Here is a 13762-nt window from a genome sequence, read left to right as displayed (position 1 = left end):
GAGTGATGGTTGCTGATAATGGGCCTCTGTACGCCTATGTAATTATTCTATAGAAATGTGCAGTTTCCAGCTACAATAGTCATTTACAACATTGACAATGTCGACACTATATTTCTGATCAATTTGAAGTTATTTTAATAGACAAAAAATTAGCTTTTCTTTCAAAAACAAGGAAATTCTAAGTGACCCCAAACTTTTGAACGGTAGTGACATTGCCTCTAAGTCGGTTGAAAGTGTCCTATTCACGTCATGATGCTATTGAGATGATAAGATGGATTCATGCTGTCACCCCCCTTATCTAGGGAGTTTTTCCTAGCCACCGTGCTTCTACATCTGCATTGCTTGCTGTTTGGGGTTTTAGGCTGGGTTTCTGAACATTGGCTGATGTAAACAGGGCTTTATAAATCAATTTGATTGTTTCATTGATTCTGTCTTTTTTCATAACCTTTCAGGACAGCATCCAAGAGGTCATTGGAAGAAAACTATCACGTGACTTCTGGGTGCAAATGATCCTTCAGAAGGTCAAAAAGGCCCCAATATCTGGTGAGGCCTTTCTTGGCAATGCTGAAAAATATACCTACCATGACTTCATAACTACTACACTGAACAAAAATTTAAACACAACATGTAAAGTGTTGGTCCAATGATTCATGAGCCGAAATAAAAGATCCCAGACATTTTCCATACGCACAAAAATCTTATTTCTCTCAAATTTTGAGCACAGATTTGTTTACATTCCTGTTAGTGAGCCGCCTCCAACGTGTTTTAGAGAGTTTGGCAGTACATCCAACCGGCCTCAAAACCACAGACCATGTGTATGGCATTGTGTGGTTTGAGTGGTTTGATGATGTCAACATTGCGAACAGAGTGCCCCATGGTGCTGTGTGGTTATAGTATGGGCAGGCATAAGCTACGGACAACAAAGACAATTTTATTGATGGCATTGGAACACCTCCCTTTTAATGTATTATCGCTGCAACTCCGCAACGGACTCCCCTATGGTTTCCCCAATGGGCATGGGGAGGTCGAGTCATGCTTCCTCCGAAACATGACCCGCCAAAGAGCGCTTCTTAATAACACCCGCCAGCTTAACCTGGAAGTCAGCCGCACCAATGTGTCGGAGGAAACACCGTTCACCTGACGACCGAGGTCAGCCTGCAGGCACCCGGCCCGCCACAAGAAGTCGCTAGAGCCCCCCCTTAACCCGGATGACGCTGGGCCAATTGTGCGCCACCCTATGAGACTCCTGATCACGGCTGGTTGTGATACAGCCTGGGATCGAAACCAGGTCTGTAGAGACACCTCTAGCACTGCGATGCAGTGCCTTAGACCGCTGCGCCACTCAGGAGGCCCTATTGATGGCAATTTGAATGCACAAAAATACCATGACTAGATCCAGAGGCCCATTGTGAGGCCCATTTTTTTTAAAGGTATGTGACAACAGATGCATATCTGAAATCCATAGATTAGGGCCTAAGGAATTTATTTCAATTGACTGATTTCCTCATATGAACTGTAACAGCAATATCGTAAAAATTGTTGCATGTTGCGTTTATATTTTTGTTCCGTATATATTTGGAGATTCCCCATATCAAGGTGTCAATGGGTTTAGACACAATCATGACGCACCAGCCCACCAACCCTTGTCCCACCTGGAGAGCCAGAGCAACTTGAAGGAGTTGGATTGCTCATCGCAGTTAAATGGCAACAAATCACAGTATTCACAGCACCCAAAGGAGCGTGACCCTAACTCAAATTCTACCTTCACCAAAAGCATCTTCCCATGGATGAAGGAGTCGACAAGGCAGATCTGTAAAAAGAACAACCGAGACAAACCCGTAAAAGTATATGGTGTGTATTCAAATGCCAAACAGATGGACAGTAGGCGAAATCCCAATTACAAATAATAGATTCTTAAGCTTGATAAATGCTAATATTATTAGGTGATTACGACCAATGGGCGATGGCTAATTCTAGCCGATTTCCAGTTTTGACTGAAGCTTAAATGTTGATATAATGTAATATCATGTTGATAAGATTCCATTTATGATTATGTTACATTTAATTTTATCTCGGCAGAACTCTCTGGTAAAGAGGAAAGCCCGACCACTACAGCCTAAAAAGGGTGTGCACTGCGTACACAAGCGGCCAGTTGGTGGAGCTCGAGGCGTTCCACTTAAATCGTTTCCTGTGCCATCCCAGGCGCGTGGAGATGCCTAACCAACTCCATTTAAAGGAAAGGCAGATCAAGATTTGGTTTCAAAATCTGAGAAGTACAAGAAAGTACAAGAAAGATGAAAAGTTTAAGGACTGTGCTCTTCATCAGGTAGCCCAGAAGCTCTTACCATCCTTGGTTATATTAATGCAATGGGTGATGATGATGATGATTATGATGCTGTTTCCCCGCCATCTTTAAAGCTGCAAACTTTCTGGGTGACTGACCAAACGAACATAGAAATGGGAGTTATAGATATGTTATGATCATTGACAGCAAGTCTAAGAAGCATTAGATCTGTTCTATTTGTGCTATTTTTATGCTTCCCATTCTTAAGTTTCGTTTTTGGGTCTTTAACTTTAGGTTTTGTACACCAGCTTTAAACAGCTGAAAATACAATATTTTGGGTTGTTGACTATATATTTCACAGTGGTTTAGCTGGTTGTCACGATCGTGTGGTGGATTGACGGACCAAAATGCAGCTTTTGGAAAATAAGCCATCTTCTTTTATTAAACAACACGAAGATGAACACGACACAAAAACACTTTAACAAAACAACAAAACAACAAAACGACCGTGAAGCTACAAACGTTGTGCACAAACATACAGGCTACTAACGTTCTTACATAGACAATTACCCACCACCAATGAGAGCCTATGGCTACCCTAAATAAGGCTCCCAATCAGAGACAACCGAAATCAGCTGTCTCTAATTGGGAACTCATTCAGGTAACCATAGACTCTCCTAGATAACTAACCACCATAGACAATGCTAAACATCTACACTCAACACAAAACCATATACTACACCCATTAACCCCTTTACCAAATAAACACCCAAAACAACAAAACATAAACATTCCCCATGTCACACCCTGACCTAACTAAAATAATAAAGAAAACAAAGAATAATAAGGCCAGGGCGTGACATAACCCCCCCCTTGAGGCGCGAACTCCGGGCGCACCATACACAGTCTAGGGGAGGGTCTGGGTGGGCTCCCCTCCACGGTGGCGGCTCCGGCTCTGGTCGTAGTCCCCTCGTCACCACAGTACCTAACCACCTCCTAGGCTTTCTCCAAACGACTCCCCTCCACATTAACCCCATTGCATTAAGGGGCAGTTCCGGACTAAAGGACAGTACCAGGGTAAGGGACAGTACCAGGGTAAGGGGCAGTACCAGGATAAGGGGCAGTACCAGGATAAGGGGCAGTACCAGGGTAAGGGGCAGCACCAGGGTAAGGGGCAGCACCAGGGTAAGGGGCAGCACCAGGGTAAGGGGCAGCACCAGGGTAAGGGGCAGCTCCAGGGTAAGGGGCAGCTCCGGACTGAGGAATGGCAGCTCCGGACTGAGGGACTGCAGCTCCGGACTGAGGGACTGCAGCTCCGGACTGAGGGACGGCCCATGGCTGGCTGACAGATCTGGCTGCTCATGGCTGGCTAACGGATCTGGCTGCTCATGGCTGGCTAACTGATCTGGCTGCTCATGGCTAGCTGACGGATCTGGCTGCTCATGGCTAGCTGACGAATCTGGCTGCTCATGGCTAGCTGACGGATCTGGCTGCTCATGGCTAGCTGACGGATCTGGCTGCTCATGGCTAGCTGACGGATCTGGCTGCTCATGGCTAGCTGACGGATCTGGCTGCTCATGGCTAGCTGACGGATCTGGCTGTTCATGGCTAGCTGACGGATCTGGCTGCTCATGGCTAGCTGACGGATCTGGCTGCTCATGGCTAGCTGACGGATCTGGCTGCTCATGGCTAGCTGACGGATCTGGCTGCTCATGGCTGGCTGACTGATCTGGCTGCTCCTGTCTGGTTGGCGGCTCTGGCAGATCCTGTCTGGTTGGCGGCTCTGGCAGATCCTGTCTGGTTGGCGGCTCTGGCAGATCCTGTCTGGTTGGCGGCTCTGGCAGATCCTGTCTGACGGACGGCTCTAGCGGCTCCTGTCTGGCTGGCGGCTCTAGCGGCTCCTGTCTGGCGGACGGCTCAGTGGGCTCATGGCAGACGGGCGGCTTTGCAGGCTCATTGCAGACGGATGGCTCAGATGGCGCTGGGGAGACGGATGGCTCAGATGGCGCTGGGGAGACGGATGGCTCAGATGGCGCTTGGCAGACGGGCAGTTCAGTCATTGCAGTGCAGACGGCAGACTCCTGCCGGCTGAGGCGCACTGTAGGCCTGGTGCGTGGTGCCGGGACTGGTGGCACCGGGCTGGGGACACGCATCTCAGGGCTAGTGCGGGGAGCAGCAACAGGACGCACAGGACTCTGGGGACACACAGGAGGCTTGGTGCGTGGTTTAGACACTGGTGGTAAAGGGCTGGAGACACGCACCATATAGCTAGTGCGCGGAGGAGGCACTGGTGGTACTGGATTGGGGCGGGGAGGTGGCGCCGGAAATACCGGACCGTGCAGGCGTACTGGCTCCCTTGAACGCCGAGCCTGCCCAACCTTACCTGGTTCTATGCTCCCCGTCGCCTGACCAGTGCGGGGAGGTGGAATAACCCGCACCGGCCTATGTAGGCGAACCGGGGACACCATGCGTAAGGCTGGTGCCATGTACGCCGGCCCGAGGAGACGCACTGGTGACCAGATGCGTTGGGCCGGCTTCATGACATATGGCTCAACGCTCAGTCTAGCCCGGCCGATACGTGGAGCTGCAATGTACCGAACCGGGCTATGCACGCGTACAGGAGACACCGTGCGCTCTACTGCGTAACACGGTGTCTGCCCGTACTCTCGCTCTCCACGGTAAGTACAGGGAGTAGGCGCAGGTTTCCTACCTGACTTCGCCACACTCCCTTTAAGGCCCCCCCCAAGAAATTTTTGGGTTGTACTCACAGGCTTCCAGCCTTGTCTCCGTGCTGCCTCCTCATATCGCCTCCTCTCGGCTTTCGCTGCCTCCAGCTCTTCACGAGGGAGGCGATATTCTCCAGGTTGATCCCAAGGTCCATCTCTTTCCAATTCGTCCTCCCAACTCCAGAGATCCTGTGTAGGTAGGTCCTGTTGCCGCCTTCCATGCCGCTTGGTCCTATGGTGGGTAATTCTGTCACGATCGTGTGGTGGATTGACGGACCAAAATGCAGCTTTTGGAAAATAAGCCATCTTCTTTTATTAAACAACACGAAGATGAACACGACACAAAAACACTTTAACAAAACAACAAAACAACAAAACGACCGTGAAGCTACAAACGTTGTGCACAAACATACAGGCTACTAACGTTCTTACATAGACAATTACCCACCACCAATGAGAGCCTATGGCTACCCTAAATAAGGCTCCCAATCAGAGACAACCGAAATCAGCTGTCTCTAATTGGGAACTCATTCAGGTAACCATAGACTCTCCTAGATAACTAACCACCATAGACAATGCTAAACATCTACACTCAACACAAAACCATATACTACACCCATTAACCCCTTTACCAAATAAACACCCAAAACAACAAAACATAAACATTCCCCATGTCACACCCTGACCTAACTAAAATAATAAAGAAAACAAAGAATAATAAGGCCAGGGCGTGACACTGGTACAATGATTCTCTACACTATGCATTGCTTGTTTTGTCACATAAGCTGAAATTTGTGGAACTATTAGAAGTTTAGCAACCAGGAAATGGCGGAGCGATATCTGCATATTGCTCTTTTAAAAGCTCTTCGATGTAAAATCCCCTGTTTAGGGGACCTGCTTGGTTCTGGTACTGCTTCTGACTGACATTTTTGCTCATAAATTAATATGTGGAAATGGCCTGCAATGAACGGTAGGTAGCCCTGTTTCTCACTGACACAGGAATATGTATCTTCTGCCTGTATGAAGCTGGATTTGAAATCTGACTCCACTTGAAGCTGGGATGTCTCTCCTACCATTTCATTTGCTCTTCCAATTGTCCATCAATTCCGAGCTGAATCCTATGTCAACGCCACTAACACCACATATGCCTGGAATCCTTACATCGTAATGCAGAAGGAGAGAGTGTTTTTCGTTGCCGTAGCCCATTCAGAGATCGATTTATAGCCAGTAATCTAAAATAATTCATAGATTTGAAACAAAACCACTTTCTGCTTGTCATGGATGGATAAAATAAATATGAGATGAAAGGCGAGTTCCTAAGGAGCTCAGTAAATCACGCTAGAGCTCTTTGAGACATTCACCGCAATGGGGTCAGAGGTTTTGATAAAGAGAGAGCTTTAGAAAATATGAACTTTTTCTCTAACTTTAAATACACAAATATGTATTTTACAGTTATAAGGAAGGTGAAATCTTATAGTTAGTGGTTTTATAAATTGATTATACTATATTTAGAAAAATATGTGACGCCTTATTCATACAGTTTTGTTGAATAGGAAATACTGTTTCATATTTTCATACTTGATCATATTTGTGCTGTGTACTTGAGCTTGTCCTCAAAAGTGACTACAAAAGTCAGCAATGTATAACTATTTTTACCAGAAAGGTAAGATTTTCAACCTTTCTTGGAGTATGTAGCAGTACTAGTTATTGTTTATGGCCCTCTCATGATAAATCATTACTTTTGGGGATTTAAGTAGATAGCATTTAGTTATATTTAAAGCTTCAACAAAAATATTATGTCAGTGCACCAGTCTATTCAAACTCAATGAAAGCCCAACAGAAATATGCCAACACAACCCCAGAATATGTTCCATGCAGTATGCAGGACAATGATAGTATTTTATTCATAATGCTCAAGACGGCCCTGTTTATGTTGACGTGAACTTGCCATTCACTGCATATGGGATAAATAACTTGTGTAATAATACTGCACAGATGACATCAAGGCAACATAAACATACACTGTGATCCAAACACATCATACCTGTTGGGGCATAATTCTTCTCAAGAAAGAATCAAACACGCTCTGACTCATTATTGATGGAATCCAAACTCAGGTTGTGCAATACAAAAAAAATTGTTGCGCTAAGGCACATTACTCGCAATATCCAAATGCATGCAGCACCTACAGGCTATTGATCCTGTCGGACAGTTCTTTATTTATAATATTTTGGTTTCTTATCCAATTATCTGAAACTACAGGTTAATGTAAAACATCAAGTGCAGTTCAAATTTAAATCAATATCAAGCAAAAACGTTTCTCACTTGTGTGTTTGTGCTAGACTTGACGTGGTGTACTTTTATAATTGGAGCAGGCATTGGAATATTAGAAATATATTTATTACAATGTTATTTTGTATTATTTATAGGCTATTTACTAAATTAATTAATGGGAAATTCTTATTTTTTATTCTGTAAGACTGACATTTTTCTATCATAGGGCTTAGTGTTTACAGACAGACTGACACTTATGCTCGAGGGACCGACGAATCAATCAATGTTCCTCAAAATGTTATTTAAATGTGATATCCTTTTATGTACTCTATCAAGTGCATGTAGGCTATATGCTGACGAAGAATTGTCGTACTGTTGAATAAAATGCATGTGTTGTTCAGACGTTATACAGCACCTGTGTGTTTATTTATGACACATATTGTTTTCAAAAAAGAGCATGCCCTACCTACAAATCTACTAAATGTAAAATACATAAAAAGTATGTTAAAATATGTCAAATGAAATAGGCCACACGAAGTGTAGTCTGGTGAAAATTGTATGCAAAAATAAATGGTTAAAAGGCACAATCATTTAGCCGTTTCTTTGTTCCCGCTTGAACAAATTGAAGAACCAGCTGTCAAGCGTTTAGAGGAGCGGAAGATTGATCATTGCATCCAAGACTCCTCTCTAAAATTTATCTCTCAGCCAGTAAAACACGCCGAGTTAATGAAATAATTCACGAGCTGCTTTACTTATACACATTGGGAACATACTTTTATTGTATCATCTTGGAACAATGGAACATTTCAGTTCACTAAACTTACATAGGCCTATTTTTGGCCCACTCGTAAAAAAGCACAGCTAATTGACGACTTCGAGCACATAGCCCATCCAAATCAACCGATTGCTTCAAACTCTAAAATATCGACAAACGAAATCTTTCATTTTTGAAAGACTTTATCATTCTCCCACAGTCTGACCAGAAGGTATTTGCAGAAGCTCTGTCACGTGTTCGCGTTCTTATCAAATTGATGGGCGCGTTTGATTCAGCCATTTGTCAAGACGTTTGATGGATGATCCCGATTTGACAAACTGCTGTAGGTGCCTTGCCATTGACCTAAAGTGAGTCACATGGCCTGTCACTAAGGTGATATGAGCTTTGGTAGGCAGTTTTACAGCTTTGACATACAACCTAGAGGTTAGGTTGTAGGGCACAGGGAAGATACATTATCCGTCTTCATTAATTTTGCCATAACAATACAGTATGACCTCTTACTTAGATTATACAAGTAATAACCGGGGGACGAACATATTCAATGCCAAGGCCGGATACCACAATTGAAACAATGTTTACTTGTCCTCGTCTTCCAATTCATGCGCAACAAGTGATAGTTACGGGTCCGATGGGCGGTTAGTTGGTGGTTCTTCGGTGCCTCAGCATAAGACTTCGAGCCACATTCTCCGCCAGTATCAGCCACATCATATAGATCTCCAGTTTGGCACAACGGGAAACTCGGTGTATTGCTCGCCAACAGGGCCAAACGTGGACTATGGACTTCATCAATACGCTCTCAATCATGAGAAAGAACGAGGTTTCATTCTGTCGCCTGGGATTCCTGTTTCAGCCATTGGAACGAACATGCCCCTCCTGGACGAGGGGAACAGTGGGCCAGGGTCTGCACCAAGCAGCTAGTATCTTCACTTTAGCAGTGGAAAAGAGGGGCAGCAAGAAGACTTGGAGAGTATTTACTCGATATTAGTTCCTTCCCAATGTAGTGATAAGGATTCTGCTGATTAATTTAAAAAACTTTCGACTGGATGAAAGTTACGAGGAATCCCGTAAAACAGGTTGGTTAACTACTGGGACATGGTCAGCAATAACATTGTCATGACAAAAGTTAATTTATAGACAACATTACAAAATATATATTTTTTGAGGACATTTTACAGAGACACTGCCTAATCAATGTGTGTGCTGTCCATGTTTGTGCATTAAACATGTACCGTGATGCGTAAAATAAATGATCAAATATAGAATGTGTATTTGTATTAGTATAACTGCACTGTTTGCTTGGCTGCTCACAATCATAATACGTCTACATAGTTGATTCCTGTTTTCATTTCTTCGTTCAAAATGACATTCATTCAATCAGTTCCTTCATCCATTCATTCACTTTTACATTTTAACAATATGGAGTCCCTGGCCAAAAGACTGTAATCCACACCAACTTCACCACAAAGCAGCTGACAGAGCTCGAGAAGGAGTTCCATTTCAACAACCAGGGCCGGTCGAGTGGAAATTGCCGCTACTCAAGCACAACGAAACTCAAGTTAAAATTTGGTTCCAAAACCGCAGGACGAAGCAGAAAAAGCGCGAGAAAGCAGGCACGTTTTTTTATAAACACAGCTGTAACCGGCAAATGATGTGGTAGAGATCACCTCATTTTCTCCTAATGTGTCACCAAGCTCGAAGACCAAAAGCAACCATTTTACAAATAATATTTGAAATACCGCACTCAGGGTGCTGCACTTTGCTTATCACATTTTCAAAGATAACTCAGGTTTTACAGGTAGGATTAAGGCGCACTAATTTCTGCAGCCAATTCAGTGTATTGTTTGTACTATTCACACATGGTATTTTCAGACAAATTCGTTTTATAATTTAACTAATTATGAGAGAAATAAAATGAATGAAATATTTGTTTTGAAAATGTAAGTCTGTATTTGTGCTGATTTGCATATTTGTGAGTGAACGGAATGTTACCATTCAGTAGGCTATAAAGTATGACCATAAGGATATGGTGCAAAAAAACATAAATCTATAGTTCTTCTTCTTGGTGTTCTTTTTATGCAAATAGTATTTTGAAAGGAAAATATATCGCTGTTTTGTGAAACTATTTTAAATCAGGCTACTCAGGAAATTAGGAATCAGATCGATTGACAATCTCGTATTATTGATCTCTATATAATATATGTATATATTATAAAACTACGACTAATATACAATGTTCTGTCTCTCTTTGCAGTTGAGTTCTACTCGTCCTTTTTCTTTGCATAATGTGACAGGAGAAGTCTTTCACCACACCTCGGAATACGTCCAGCTGTTCTAACCATGCCAACAAACTGCATGGCGCCAGGTCTCACACTAGAAGTGTTACCAGTGTACCAAATTGTTTATGGGACTAATAAAATTACAATTTCAACGGTCAAAATGAATGACCTTTGAATGTGGCATGAACACAACCAGTCATTATATTTCCATCTGATTGTCAAACAAATCACGTCAAAAAGTAGGCTACCTGTGCATGTTCTTCCACTCCAAAATAATTCCTGCATCCAAACTGCATGTATACTCGAGCCATTTGATGAATGTAAATATAAATCTGTTACAAAACACCAACATGTGTGCCTGATGACATTCAGCAATTGACATTGATTAGGCCTAAATGAAGTGATTCGTCTTGTTGACAAATTCACCATTTTTGTAGCCTGAAAAGTCGGGACACCTGAAATGGGTCTGAAACTGTCCCAGGAAAAACGTGATGGTCACCCTAACACACACGGTCAACTTACTAAAATGTGCATTACCATGCACTTCAAATTGGCCTACTGGTAGCCGGTGATGTAGGCCAGTAGTAATAAAAAATATGTGGGTAAACATTAAGTACATTAAATACATTAAGCAATGGTCCCTATACTTTCACTGCATTTTTCTGAAAATGTGTGTAAACGGGGCTTACTTGCGTTTACCTTCCACTAAGACTACACCACCGCCGGTAACCTACCCTCAGTCTAAGCCGAGGCAATTATACACACGTGAACACACGCAGAACAGGTAACCATTCAATATAATACATGAGTTGAATCAAAACATGTCTTACACCCTAGTTCATCAGTTGTCCATAATTCACGAGTTAATACCTGGAGTCTTCACAGATCTTGTTACACAATATGCTACCTTTCTTTCCTTAGGTTAAGGACATTTATGACAGTGTTAAGCTATTTGTAATTCTTAAACATTCAACAATTCAAATAGAACACTGCATTTAAAGCCTGTACAAATTATTGATCTTGGACATCTCGGGGGGAAATGCACTGTAAGTGTAACTATGCCTACATTACACGTTTCGCTGCGAAAGCAGTTCTCATGGGCACACACACCCAAAACATTGTGGGTCTATGCCATTGCAAAATCACATGCTTCTAACTGAACGTTAAACCTCTTCTAACCGAAAGTCACCTTATAGGCCTACTGCCAATAACGTATAGTCTACTTGTTGGATGGATTGGATGCGCATTGGTGTCGAGCTCTAGGCTAGTTGTCTAGTGATATTCTCGACCATCATATTGTCGACCACAAATATCGATAGAAAATAATAAAGGTAAATAACTGGGCTACTACTTCTGGCCACAGATGGCAAGTAGAACACCAGTATCCGTGCGCAACTGAAAAACAAAGCAATTAGCACTATGAACAGCTGACTGACAATATAAAAAAAAGTCTAAATCAACGGATAAATCGAACGCATTGGAATAAAGGCTGTTTTTATTAAAAGATCCATGCCAAACAAATGGCGAAAATTGGGAAGTACAACGGAAAATCTATATGTAAAGTAGCTCAGCTAAGTCCGAAATTCAGCATCAATCCTACTACTGAGTTGACAGCGCAGCTACAAATAAATGTAATGGTTTATTAAACAATAACATAAAGGTGGGGGGTGTTTGTTTCATTTGGAAGCTTTTATTTTCATATTTACAATTGTAAAAAAATATGCCCTGAGATCCACAAAGTATTAGCACAGTTTCTCACTTGCACTTGCCACTTTCTCTTTGATTGTTATAATTGTTCATTCATCTCCGGATGGTATAGACAGTCTCAATATTTGCACTGGTTGTTAGGTTTGCACAGTTCCTACCCCAGAGGCACTGGCCTGTCAGTGCCCTCTCCACCAAAGCCGAGGTTCATTCAAAGTTCACCCACAAATGGATTCACGAAGGCCTCTAGTCAATCTGTCAGGACACCAGAATGGCTTCGAAGAGTCAACTACAGGTCTCCCTCTCTCCCTTTTCTTTGCCTTTAATATTCGAGGCTAAAAATGGCAGGGGATATTTTTTCATCTACATATTGTATGGCTTGTTAGACAATTGAAGTGGATAATCATCATAGTTCCTTTCAAAATGTTACCATTAATTGTTAACAAAGATGGAACTCGTGCTAGATGATGATAATTTCATTAAAAGGCATATCTGCCTCATTGCCTCCAGCCGCCCACAACCCATGCCATCTTCTCCTCCCTCATTGTCTCTCTTTTTCAAGCTCTCTTCCTCCCATTTCCCTCTTCAGATTGTTTGAACAGCTAGTCAGCGGGCAAGCCCTGAGGATTTGAAATACATCTACATGAGTTTTTACGTTCTCTTCTAACAATTGGCATTGGTAATCGATAGATTTTCATTCCATTCTCTTCTGGAATATGCCAGGAGATGCCGATTCTGCAGGTAGCAGATCACGCTTTGACCAGGCAAAATGAGGAAGCTATATCATCCACTAGAGGCAACGTGAGCGCTAGGCACTGGTTTTTGTTTTAAGCTTTTCCAAAACCTTAATCCTTAAGAGGTTATTGACGCAACTGTAATATAATTTTTAAAAACCCCATCAAAATCCCTCAATTTAAGATAGAGATATAGGTTGAATCTCAATCCACCACATCCGCCTATGTTGGCCTACCGCATCTGTGGTGGAAGTTGGCCGAGGTCCAGCGGTGTTTGTCAGACCATGAGACATCCCGAAAATCGGTCTTCTCACGAAAATGTCTGCAGTGTCCGAACGGTTTGGCCTACAAACTAATATGACCACTCTATGTAAAGATGGGATTCTAACGAACAAGATGGTATTCACTTTGCTCTAGGAATGTGCTATTTGAATAATTTATATGGGCTATACAGTAGTAGTAAAGGCCAAATTCAATATATTGATATATATATTTTTAAATACCTACAGGGGCCCTAAAATTCCAAATCAAATAGCTAAATGATCCATGCTATGACCATGTTAAAACAATTCCATATGTTAGCTTAGTAGAACCACGCAAAGGCTTAGACACTTGAACCAGCCGCAGACTACGGCTCCGAGGGTTGTATGTTCAATCCCAGTGCTAGGCATACATTTTTTTTAAATATATATTTTTTTAAGGGGAATTGCACCCACTGATTTGGACTACTTCGACTTGCTCCTGAAGAGATGCTGGTAGCCATGACAGAATACCATCTGTGGTCATCTTCGCCATACCCCCCCCCCCACCCCCCACCCAATTGGTTTATACTCCCTTATCCTCTTGGAATGAAATTATTTTTGAAGGTTGCTAAACCATTGCAATCACATTTCTGGACATGTTATGATACCCACTTTTGCTTCTTCTGGTAGGTCCTGGCACATGTTCATAACCTGGGGATCAGTTTGGAACCAACTTTGTCTAACAGA

The 13762-nt window shown here is 42.8% G+C and overlaps 2 pseudogenes; both read left to right on the top strand.

Annotated features, from left to right (window-relative positions):
* Nucleotides 1–506: 506 nt before the first annotated feature.
* Nucleotides 507–7111, top strand: LOC129828530 (homeobox protein Hox-B3a-like; annotated as a pseudogene).
* Nucleotides 7112–8426: 1315 nt separating this feature from the next.
* Nucleotides 8427–9790, top strand: LOC129828529 (homeobox protein Hox-B1b-like; annotated as a pseudogene).
* Nucleotides 9791–13762: the final 3972 nt, after the last annotated feature.

Source organism: Salvelinus fontinalis, chromosome 30 (assembly GCF_029448725.1).
Source record: "Salvelinus fontinalis isolate EN_2023a chromosome 30, ASM2944872v1, whole genome shotgun sequence".
NCBI classification, from domain to species: Eukaryota; Metazoa; Chordata; class Actinopteri; order Salmoniformes; family Salmonidae; genus Salvelinus; species Salvelinus fontinalis.
This window is presented reverse-complemented; position numbering and strand designations above follow the sequence as displayed.